This window comes from Parambassis ranga, chromosome 20, assembly GCF_900634625.1.
Source record: "Parambassis ranga chromosome 20, fParRan2.1, whole genome shotgun sequence".
In the NCBI taxonomy this organism is placed as follows: Eukaryota; Metazoa; Chordata; class Actinopteri; family Ambassidae; genus Parambassis; species Parambassis ranga.
The window spans coordinates 7,500,465-7,513,055 of record NC_041040.1 but is presented as its reverse complement, the minus strand read 5'-3'; positions in this window follow the sequence as shown (position 1 = coordinate 7,513,055).

Below are 12,591 nucleotides of genomic sequence, written 5' to 3'. Positions count from 1 at the left end.
AGCTGGATTTTTCCACTCCACTATTTCCTGTTTTTTTTTTTTAATTAGGGTGAATTACATTCAGAACAATCTGCAGCCTGTATGATGTGAAAGGCATACAAAAGGTAAAATATATGCATGGTGACATTATATAAGATTTAAGCTGCTGGATTTACAGAATAAAATAAACTAATCTGACTTGTTTTAAAGAGCGTTTCACCACACTGTTAGTGTGAATGGGTTCAGACTCATATGTGTAGTGTGTGAAGATCTCAAACTGGCTGCACATTTTCTCATTTAAATTTTAAAGGAGGATAAAAATCACATCACGGCAGGAAACCACAATCAGAAAGTGGATTTTTTTAAAGCATGCAGCGCCCCCATGATGTTTCTAAATCTTAGTACTGACAGAATCCCAGCTGACACCGTTTGGGAGCGCTGGGATGATGAAGAGACAACATTTGTGTTGGCAAAATCACAGCCATCTCTGCAGCTGATCTGAAGAACAAAGGGATGCTGTTAAACGATTCTATGATGCATTCATGCTCCTGGAGTAAATCCAAGCATCATTGCATGTGAGTATATTACACAGAAATATGCAGAAACCTGTAGCTACAAATCATTTTTCAGTAGTTCTACCTTTTCTCTTTAAATAATGACTTATCTTTTGTTTGATTTATAGAAATACCAGCTTCTGATCCAAAAAGGGCGAAATGGTTTGGGTGTGAGGTAGCAGACATTAGCGACCAGTGACCTGTCACTCAAAATGGCCACACCCTTGATAATGTTTAAATTTAAGCCTGCCGTTGTGAACATGGAGACCTGTGGAGACTGACTCACTTTTGGAGTCAGCCATCAAGTGGCCATTTGAGGAACTGCAGGTTGTGGCACTTGGTTATACTTTATATAAACAGGATTTTTCTGGTTTGTTTCTGCGTTTGTGTATCTAGGAGATGATGCTGAGAGACACAAACACGAGAAAAATGTATCATGAATACTTTTAAGCCATTTAGCTTTCAGGCTGTGTTTAGCAGGACGATGTAGATAATCATGTCTTAATATGCTTTTATTTTAGTTTATGCACATTTTCTGTCAGGGCCACAAAGGAAACAGGACTCAAGGTACAAAAACACTTGACCAGAGCAAGACGAAGTCTGGGTCTCCCCCGAAGTCGAAACCAGAAACAGGCAGTCCACGAGCTGAGGTAACAGGTAAAGGGGCAGGCTAGCACAGGTAAACAGTCTAAAGCAAGGTTGATAACCAGAGGCGAAGAATCCAGAAACGGGGGCAAAGGTGAGTCCAAAACAAGAAGTGTCGTACAAAAACGCTGAAACGATGAGAATATCCACAAGACTTTCTGGCAAAGCGTCAGTGTGATGCGGCAACACAAATAGGCCTCCGTTCCCAGGTGATCACGGGAAAAGGGGCATGCCTGATACCTAGTGCAGGAGTCCAGCATGCAGCCGGAAGTTCCGGGTTCCCCGGGACTGGCAGGTCGCCATATTTGTAGTCCCAATGGTGGCCGTGGAGCCAGACTCCTGACATTTTCAGTGATTAATTGTTCATATATTTTCCATCCAACACAAAGATACTATATGAACATAGTTTGTCACAAACTCTTAAAAATGCAGGGAGACAGCTGACTGACAGCTGAGTCTCTGCGTTATTATTTTATTTTTATTTTCTCTATGGGGACACAATTAGCTTCGGTGAACCACCCAGACACTAAAGGAGGAGGAGGAGACGAGAATAGCAAAGAAAGAAATAGATACATGGCAGCTATCATTAACACTGCTCTATAACATCATCACTTTACTGCAGCACACACACACACACACACACAGGTCTTTTCTTCACCCTCTCCTGCTGGCGTGTCATCCTGGCCTCTGGGCAGGTTCTCTGAACAGAATCTGCTCTCACTGTTATATTTTTATGTCCAAGTTCCCCATTTACATGTCTTACATGTCACTCAAGCTAACTTTAGAGTGAGTTGCTGGGTGGTCGCCATGGCAACTAAAGGGCATTCTGTGACCAACTGCTGTTTGATATATTATCGGGTGTGTGTGTTGGCCTCAGCCTCACTTTATGACATTTAAAGTTTAACATGCTGTTTGATCTTTTATTGTTTTTAATTGACATTCTAATAATAACTGCTGTGTTGGCATCCAAAGCTTCTGACAGTCTGCGCACAGTCTGCTGCTACAGAGCTTTTCTGCAGACACGTACTGACTGTACCCGATTTTTAAATCCTCTTTGCAAAGTTCTGTTTTGCTGGAATAATAAAACAACTAATTATTCATATCTGGTGGATTTAGAGTCACTCTGCCATTTCATAGAGAGACATTCCAATAAATCCCCTTCCTGACAGCCAAAGCCAAAAATAAAACTGACATATTTATTGCTCATTTTGCACCTACTGTAAAAAGAAAACATAAAAATCACATCCATGGCAGGTTAATGTAAATGTTCCCTGTGTTTTTAAATGCAAATGCGAGCTGGTGGTGTTGCAGTGTGTACAGAGACCCCGCGGCGATGCTCTGAATTTCTATGTTTGCGGTGGCATTTGAGATGCCCTGCAGGGACAGATTCACCTTCCGCTGCTTCACCCTCTGTGACACTCAATTGTATTTTCTCTCCCTGGTGTTGATAGCTCAATGCAAAGCCTTGGCACCTCTACTTGCCGATTCCCTGGGGGGGGAGAGAGGTGGTGGGACAGATGGACACTCTGTATTCTTGGGAGATTCATTCCTCCATTCCTGCCTACCTGATTGTTGTTGTTGTGTGTGTGAAGTGATCGGAAGAGGTCAATACATCCTCGTCTGTGTGACTGCCCTTTATGAGGGGAGTAAATGTAAAACCACACAGGCTGCTGATGCTTACATGCTGATCATAACTCACTGTGACACTATTGAGACGGCTGACTGATGTGTATGAAGACAACATAATGTGTTTCTATACAACTTGCATGTGTGCATAGTAACAGCCGATGCAGATACGCTGTAAAAAAAAATACATAAAATTTTGAAAAACAACTCTTTGAAGAGCTGCTGAAGCACACTCACTCATTCAAAGTGGTATTAAACACAGTGGCCATTATCACTTTATAACAGCTCTGGTTGCCTGGTAACAGGCTTTTAATGAGGCTTTTATTGGAGGGTAATAAGACAGGCAGCACCCAAAGTGACAGCTGCACGTATGTTCTGCACTCCATTGTACAGAAACTGTGATTAGTGAGTAATGGCCACCTATTTTTACCCATTCACAGATCTGTGACTGTTTTAGTAAAAAAAAAATATTAATGTTAGAGTTTGGACTGTTGCTCAAACAAAACAAAACATTTGATAAGAAAAACGTTTTTTCCAGTATTTTTCTGTTTTTTTTTTTTTAAGACTTCTTTTCATGTCTAGTTCATTTTATGTGCATCACTAAATATATATATATATAAATAAAAAGGGTCTTTGTTTCACTACAAAGGCAAGTCTGAACAATTACAATTGTGTGATTTTCCAACACATAATTTGCATATAAATCAATTTATGAACGACCTTCTGAGGAGGATTCTGCTTTTGGGGAGTGATGCATTATATTAAAGGATAACTAGAATAAAGCCCTGAAGTAAACAGAGTATTAAAAAAAATCCCTAAAAATTCTTTTTTTAATAAGATGAAAGTTTTTTGTTTCTTTGTGCGGCCTTGCATTACCTTCCTCACTCTGTCTTTTCAAACAGTCTGAACACCTCAGTGACTGCAGTAAGAACGAAGGACAACATCACAAAAAGGTTGTTTGAAGTGTTCTGCAGGCACCTCATTCTTTGCTTATTTCTCTTTTCTTCTCACCTGTCCAACCTTCAATGTGACATTATACAAAACGAAGTTTAGATCCATCCTAACTCCTTACAGCTTCAAGCAGCAGACGTATGTGCTGTGATGGGATTGTTTTCTTGCATGACTCATCTGAATGTCCTCCCTCACAGGCTATTTCAGTCTCCTGCCTCTGTCCTACAGCCAGACAGGCCTCACAGTCAGAGGTAAGTGTGTATATGTGTGTGTGTGTGGGATATGAAGGAATGATTTATTTAGTGACATGCTAATAAATCAGCTGCCTCCTGCATACCGTGCCGAGTGTGTTTCCCTTCTCTGCTCAGATGTAAATTTAAAATGCTGCAGGAGCTGACGATGTCAGAGGAAATCCTGCTGGACACAGAATCATGCTGTAGTATTAATATGCATAGAACACAACACACACAACAAAAAGCACTGTGTGTATGTTTGCACCTGAGGGTTATACATAAAACATGTGAGCATGCATTACATGTGTGTGTGTCTGTGACTGTGTGTGTGTGTGTGTGTTTGAGTATGTATAAGTGTGAGAATGGGTGTAAACAGGAAGACGAAGCTGAAGGGAACTCTGCTTTTAGAAAAAGGCTCCTTTGAATCCACTTTTGTACGGGCAGCGGCAGGATGCAACACCCAGAATACAACAAGGCTCAAACACGTCACAGAAGTCGAACTCTCTTGTGAAGTTACAGATATACCTCACAGATACCTTTACTCCTGTTCACAAAATTATACATCTCCTACTGACATATTACACATAAAAAGGCTTTAAAACAGACAACTCTAGAAAGTTACCCTCACCAGAAGAGAATTAGCTTAGCTTAGCAAGCTAAGCACCAACCTTTAACCTTTGTCTTTATTTTTGCCACACAAAATAAATCACACTTTATTAAACTGACATATATTGCACTTTAGAACTGTTGTTTATTGCAACTGCATATCGCAGGTACTTTAAATATGTAAATATGTAAATCTTTCGTTGTAATTTGGGCATCAGATGTGGGGTCACTAGACAAAGGTAGCAGGCCAGAAGTGGCCCCTGCTTTAAACAGCGAGGCGTACGAAGGTCAATAAGTAAGTGTTGTTCAGTGAGACACTTTGGAAAATTTCCCTGTGTCTATAGATGTCTGTGACCCTTGTCTTCAGCCACCATGTTTGTTTATATTCTGCCATTCACACTGTCAACAGTGTGGGAAAGATGAGACACAGTTGTGCAAAAAAGGCCATTTTTGGCCTTAAATAGACTCTTGCTTGACTGGATGCAGCGTGGAGCTTTTCTGGGCATGTTAGATGGTGGATTTGTGTACTGTGTGACAGCCAGACAGGCCTCACAGTCATAGTCATAGGTTAGATGGTGGATTTGTGTACTGTGTGACAGGGCAGAAAGGCTGTTTTCAGCCTTTACACAAACCTCGGGTAATGAGGTGCTTATGCGTACAGTTGGGACAAAGTATTAATAACATTTAGAATGTCATTCTTTTTCCCCACATGCTGCTTAGTAGAGCAAAGAGTAGAGCCTCAATTGCTGTAATTTGCACAGAGTAACCCCCCTTAAGGAGTGTCCCCTGTGTTTAGCCTCTGCACAAATCATTGCTGTGCCATGGTACTATGCAGTCTATGCTTTAACTGAGTGACCGTGTAAGGATATGATTTGCACTTAAAAGTGAGGATTAGTATGTGCAGCACACATGCAGCAGCACAAGCAACATTTTACCTTAGCAGCATCACGATGAAAGTAAAATTAGTTCAGACTTGATCTACAATGCAGGAGAAAGATATACAAGTTATCATAGTGATTCCAAGAACTGACATGAAAGGTTAACAGTGCAGATAAGCAGGTAAGAAGAGAAACGTTTGGAAGGTTCTGAAAAGAAACGTAGTAAGAGATGCATCTAAAGAGCTGAGAACAACTGTCAAGACACTAGTGTATGATTTTAAAGTAAAGTGTCAGAGAAGACAGTCACTGGAGTCCTCCACAGGAATGGACTGCCAGGTTACTGACCAAAAAAACTACACTTCTGCAGAGAAGACACCTCCAAGGCAGACTGAAGTATGCTAAGGACAACCTGGAGAAAAATTAACAATACTGGAAGTGTGTCATTTGGAGAAAGGAGAGGTATATATAACCCAAAGAACACAGTTCCCAACCACGGTGGTGGCAGTATAATGCTATGGGGATGCTTCAGTGCGTCTAGAACCGTTTTCTTGCAACATGACAACAACCTGAAACACACACACCTCTTCTAGTGAAGAACTACGTCCAGGAGAGAAAAATAAATATTATTGCAAGTAGACCATCAAATCTGGAGGAGCAAAGAAGACTGGACTATAGGAGTCCTCAGGAGATGTGCCTCAAACCTGTTCAAATCGACACTTAGCAACTACAGGCTATTATCCAATAGAAAGGAAACATAACTGGGTATGAGCATCACAATTAAGACTTTGTTATTTATGTGTTGGAAAATAATTGTTCTTGCGTACAAGGTAGGCTTATATTATGGCGGCAGAAGCAGCTGCAAAAGTAGCCCGTAAGAAAGACACTTTGTGACCACAGTACACTGAATGCCAGCAGGAATATACGCCTCCTCCCTTAGGATATGAGTCATCTGAATGATTATTGCAAGAAGGCAGAAAGATGGACGTGTGTAAATGTGTCAGCACAGAACTTAATAAGATTTTCTGACGAGCTTGCATCTTTATACTCTGCATGATCCTTACTGCAGCAATGACCCAGTTTCAAACCATTGAAATGTCAGCTCATCCGCTGAAGTTTATACTTGTGCTTCCATTTGTGAGCAGGATGATGCGTTTGTCACCGTTTTAAATATATTTAAAACACGAAGAAAACAAATAAATCGTAACGGAATCTCTTCACTGTTTATTGTGTTCATCTGAAACTAAATAGATGAATTTTACTGTGGGTTATTGCTGAGCAGAGAGTCATAATATCTCACTCAGTATTACGATTGCCCTGCAGCATCTTTTTTTTTAGCAAGAATACTTAACAAATGACACAGAAAAGCAGAAAAATTGGCCCTAAAAGCTGTCAGCAAATGTTAGTGTCACACTCAAAAGAAGACATGTTCCACTAATATAAAATCTGAAACGCATCCAGACAAATCTTAGAAATAAGTCCCCAGACTGTCTTACACTCTTATTGGAAACATGATGCAAGATGTTGCAAAAGTTGGCTTAAAACCCCAAAAAATGGCCCCAAGCCTGTGGACCTGGACACAAGCAAAAAAAAAATGGCTGAGCTTATCGCAAGGCAGCAATTAATTCAGTAATGACTTCTTAGATCGAGCAGCCTGTTCCTGTGAAGCGTGTGTGTGTGTGTGTGTGTGTGTTTGAGACAGAATCCAGCTGCGTGGTGATCTGGCCAGCAACAGGGGAGTCAAACAGAGCAGGGCAAAGGGATCACTGGGGAAAAGGAGAGAGGAGGGGGAGGAGGTGGAGGAGGAAGAGGGAAGAAAAATATGAGAAAGGTGAAAGCAGGAAAGAGGATTAGAAAGGGACAGAAAAATATGTCAACACCAGAGGAAGGGTGAGGAGGAAGCACCGGAGATGGCGAAATAAAGACGAAGCAATAGTCTTAAATGTTGCAGCAATGAGTTTTGCAACCCTGAAAGTGCACAGAAATGTCACAATGCTGCCTGAAGTTTGATTTTCTTCTTCACACAATACCATGTTTTACTTAAACATATGTGCAAATGCATTTTTCTCAAATTCAGAGTAACTAAAGATGATGATTAAAAGAGGATTAATGGACTTTCTGTTTTTGTGTGAGAGCTACATTACTGGAGAGCTGGAGTCTCCTTGAGTCCAGTTGCCTTGATTAAAATTCTCGGACATAGAGTCAATATGAGATTTGCATATCTGAGCACAGACTAGGAGACAGAGAGCAGAAGCAAACGGTTTATCACTATAGGTTTTGTCGCGTTAATGATATCTAACTATGGACGAAGCTTCAGTCACCTGTTGGTTTCTGTAACGCTGTTTGGAGTCTCTGTGGGAGGCTCTGACCGCCACCACGCTGGCAACGTCACAAACCAAAATTTTAAATACAGACAAAGGGGGAGGAGCACGACTAGAGTCGAGGTTGGCGAGCAGTCGTGGGAGCAGAAAGCTCGCACTGTACCACAGCACGCGCCTGTCACTCAAAGTGGCCGCGCCCATTATTATGCATCATTCTATTATTTTCGAAAAGATTGGGCTATAAAAATAATATCATACATTCATTTATATTCTGCACATCTGTCAAAAAAGCTACTTCAAATGACTGAAAAAACACAAATACAAATTGTGGCTCAGGTGGTGGAGGTGAGTTAAAAGTTGGATCAGCAATTCAGTCCCTGCCATCTGCATGTCATGAGGAGAAAGCTGCAGCTGCAAACTATAAATACTTTGTATTTTCCCAATGAATTGCAGGTGGCCTTTTGTCAATAAATAATTATTCACATTTCTTCTCCTGGAACCCTGAAGCTTTTAAAATGAGAAGTTCTCGATCACAGCAGTAATATCCTGCCAAAATATATCCGTCTCATATCACAGGACATTCGCAAGTTAAAAGAAATGTTAAAGCACTGTGTTTTTTTTGCACTGAACACTGTTACCTTCTGCAGAAAGTCCCTAGGGAGCCTGATCGTTCTCACGGTGTGTTGCCTCGTTCCCAGTTGTCAAAATGTGACTTAATGACCACCAATTAGAGTCCATCTGCACCTAGTAGGACAAAAAGGGCAGAAGGAAGTTGGGGACGTCTGTAATCAGGTCAGAATATTTACTTTGATTACTGACAGGGTGCACTGAAGGCACGTGTGAGCTCATTTGACATCGGGGTAACAGAATCTTTTTTTAATGGGTTAATGAGGGTGAAGGAGGAGGACAGTGGGAACTCCAGCGGGTGAAAGACTTGGGAGGATGTCCTGTTTGGGTCATGTGCTTCAGAGTTTTTTACTGTGGGAAAGTGTGTGTACATGTATGTGTTTGCGTGTGGTCTGGTTTGGCTACTTGTGAGAACTGACTTCTGAGGACCCACTGCTCTTGTAAGTAAAAAGTTTGTTTGGTTTAGGATGAGTGTGCAACATGTTTACTGTAAACCCGTCAAAATTAATATAAGTCCAAATAAATGCCTTACAGATGAACAACGCCACTGTGTGTGTGTGTGTGTGTGTGTTTTTTGTAAGTCTCTTTACTCTGGGGCCTCTACATGAAAACACATGCACAAGAACTCCATCATTAATTATAAAACCAAAACATAGCACATGACCCCTGCAGTGATCAGTCATGCTGCTTGCATTAGATTTCTGAGAACATGACATGTGTGCTGGGATGAGGACAAGACAACAGAGCAGACACACAAGCCTGGTAATCAAGGCACATTTTTCCACAACAGACCAGCTGCAGTTAAGTTTGTTTGAATCATCACCTACATGGGCTTGATAGTGATTGGTTGCAGTGCAAGCGTTTTTATCAGTGGTGGAATGTAGAGTATGTGGAGAAGTATTTGTACTTCTTTACTGTACTTAAGCACATTTTCAAATAATCATGCAAACTTTAGCGTTTTACTCCATTACTATTCTGTCCTCTGTTGCTTGAAACAACAAGAAATAGCTTTGTTATATAAGACAAAACAGGAATATAACGTCAACCTACAAATCTTAGTGAATAAACAATCAACTTTCAAATTATATAAATTATCATCTGTACTAATGATATACATATAAAGCAGGGGTCTCAAACTCAACTTACCTGGGGGGCCGCTGGGGGTACAGTCTGGGTGAGGCTGGGCCGCATCAAGTATTCCACAAAAAAAAAATAGGTTTCAGATATTCCAAAAAAGTACAACTGGTCCAATCTTCTCAATCTTCATTAATACGAGGTCAGAAGATGAACAGTTCTTCAGAACATAGAACCTCAGAACCTCTTAGTTAATCACGGGCTGCAAGTTTGAGACCCCTGACATAAAGGATACAAACAAAGCTCCTCAAAGGCTCAACATCAGCAGATGCAATGGATTAAAAAGAGTGTTCTCTGCAGCACATGGTGATGCATAAAAATGGCCGCTCTGAACTGTGACCTGAACCATGTGATCAGTAATGACCTATAGACCCTTTCAAAATAAAATACCTTCCTTAACATACTAGTAGGAATCACTGCAATTACATTACATTACATTTTTAATACAGTTTCACCCAAATGTCTCCTCCATCTACACAAACATATGGATTGTGTTTCTATCTCTGAAGTTTAAACCAATCAGGTGGCTCTGTCAGCCCCACTGATAAGCAGAGCTCTTGTCTGGCGGCAGCACAGCAGTAGATAGACTGTCTCTGGCCTCCTGTCCTCTGCAGCTAACCTTACCATTGAACATAGATTGACAGTCAGCCTCCTCCTGAGCCACCAGCAAGCGTTTTTTAAAGATATGTTTGGATTTAAAGGGCCCAAAAAACTCAAAGGAAAGAGCTGCTGGCAGGGATTTACTAGTAGTGACATCTGTAGAGGCAGAAGTGTTTCCAGGAGCTATGTCTGCATTCTTCATCAAAATGGCTCCACCTAGATAATAACTCATTGTGTTTTATTTTTAATACTTTAAGTACATTTAAAAGTACTTTCACTTAAGTAGGATTGTTTATGTGCCACTTCTACTTGTACTGTGCTTCCTCCACCACCAGTTGTATTAATTTCTGTACCGCCATGAAATCCTTCACTTTTGTGTGAAAGGTATTTTAAGGTAAGAATTGTTTCACTAGAGTCCAACAGCCAATAACACAATGCTAGAATTTAAAGAAAGAAACCTTGAAAAGCCACAGTTGCTTTGTGCGTTGCCAGCCCAGTCCTGCGTATAGCAGCATGGCACTCTCACACTTCCTGCAGCGCTTTTTGGTCAAAACCACTGGGTCAACCCACTTTCCCTGTATTCTTCTGTCAACTCTGGGAAAAAGCTTTAATATCCTTCCTGCCTCCAAGACACTGGCTGTGAAGGCCTTGTGAAAAACCATCCTTCAGGGCAACTGCACAGTGTTGTGTCTCCTTCACCGCGAACTGAACTATTGTCTCCTCTGTTGTGTTGCTGCTGCTAAGAAGAGACAAAAGACAAAAACAATACCATGCATGGCTTCCAGAACAGCTTCAGATCTGTTTGTTTAACCATGATTGCTTTGTGGTCAGTGAGTTTTATTGTTGTCACAATCCGGCAGGGGGGGGGGGGGGGGGGGGGGGGGATCGACGACAATGTCAACAACGCTGACCATCATCCACTGTCAGCGATGACGGCATTGTTTGACTCTGAGTTTATTTACATGATGCAACGATAACATTTGAAAGTGCATGCTTGGGTTTCTTTGTATTGTTTCGAAGGTTTACAAAGACACGCAGCAGACGTGTCATGGATTCAGCAGCCGCGCTGTTTGTATAGACTGAGATAATATTGTTGTCTTAATAAAAGAATAATGTCTGAGCTGGAGCACGCACGCACACTCCTGCCAGTGTAAACTCTCTCAGACGTTTTGTGAATAGACTCGATGCCTTTTTAACAAAAGAACATTTTCTTTCTCATAACAACGTTTTTTTTCATGCATCAACGATAGCACGAAATATTGGCTTATTAGGCTTTTTATCTTTTTACACAGAGTAACCATGATGTTGTAAATATGTCACTTTACACAAAAGCTGTTAATATATTCACTGAGTTGTTTCATTGTTGTGATCATTTAACTGTCGGTGAGTCTGAGCTGTGGCCGTTTCACCCTTTTAGTTTGTCATTTTACAGCAGTACTTAGAGCTTTTTTTAGGTAACACCAGGTCACTAATGTGCTCACACTGTGTGCTGCAATGCACACACAAACCTCTGTGTGTGTGATGATGAATCCAAAGTGTGCGGCAGCGCATCTTGAGCAGAAACCATCCATGTCACAACCTGCCTCTTGATGACTAACAAAGGAGGGAGACAGCCTTTGAGCATGATGAATGTTTTAATCCAGTAAATTAAATGAAACGCTGCACTGAGGTGCATCTGTCAGCAGGTCAGCATGAAGGCAAAACAGAGACACTGAGCCCACTATGAGAGGACAGAGCGGCAGAAACTATGGCAGGTCTGCACATCAGCTCCACCCACAAACTACCTGAAAACAGGGAGATTACGGGTTTTCATGGTGGTGTTGTTGGCTTAATAAACTTAATTTCATGCTCCTATGGCACATTGCTGATTGAATACATCACAGACTGGATGTCAGCAGCTTTTTCTGTCTGTTCTTCAGTCTTATGCACACATATTTAACCCTTATGAGCTACTGTTGTTGTTATCATTATATTTGTCCAAACAAATGTACCAGGCATTACAATGAAACAAGAAATCGAATAAAACAAGGTTGGTCTAATAATTATTTCTATGACTATATATAGATTCACAAGTATATTCAAATAAACCTGCTGTATCACTGTGAAACACAGCAAACTGTGACAGCTGTGATCCGACTTTAAATAGTGTCTGTAGTAAGTAATTCAGGAGGCAGGTCTTCAAACGAATGAGCCCCTTCAGGATAAGTAGACAATAATGATTCTTTTTGACAGTGATGGATGATCCCTCAGATGAGACATGATGGATTAATAAAAAGGCAGACTTTATGTGTAATCTGGGACCACTCAGTTGGGCGTAGCAGCTTCGTGGTCACCTTCAGAGGCGATTTGTTTCACAGGAGGAAACACCTGTAAACTTGAGTGGATGAATCATAATACTTAGTGAACATGGAGCATGTGAGGGCTGACTATGTCAAAGAAC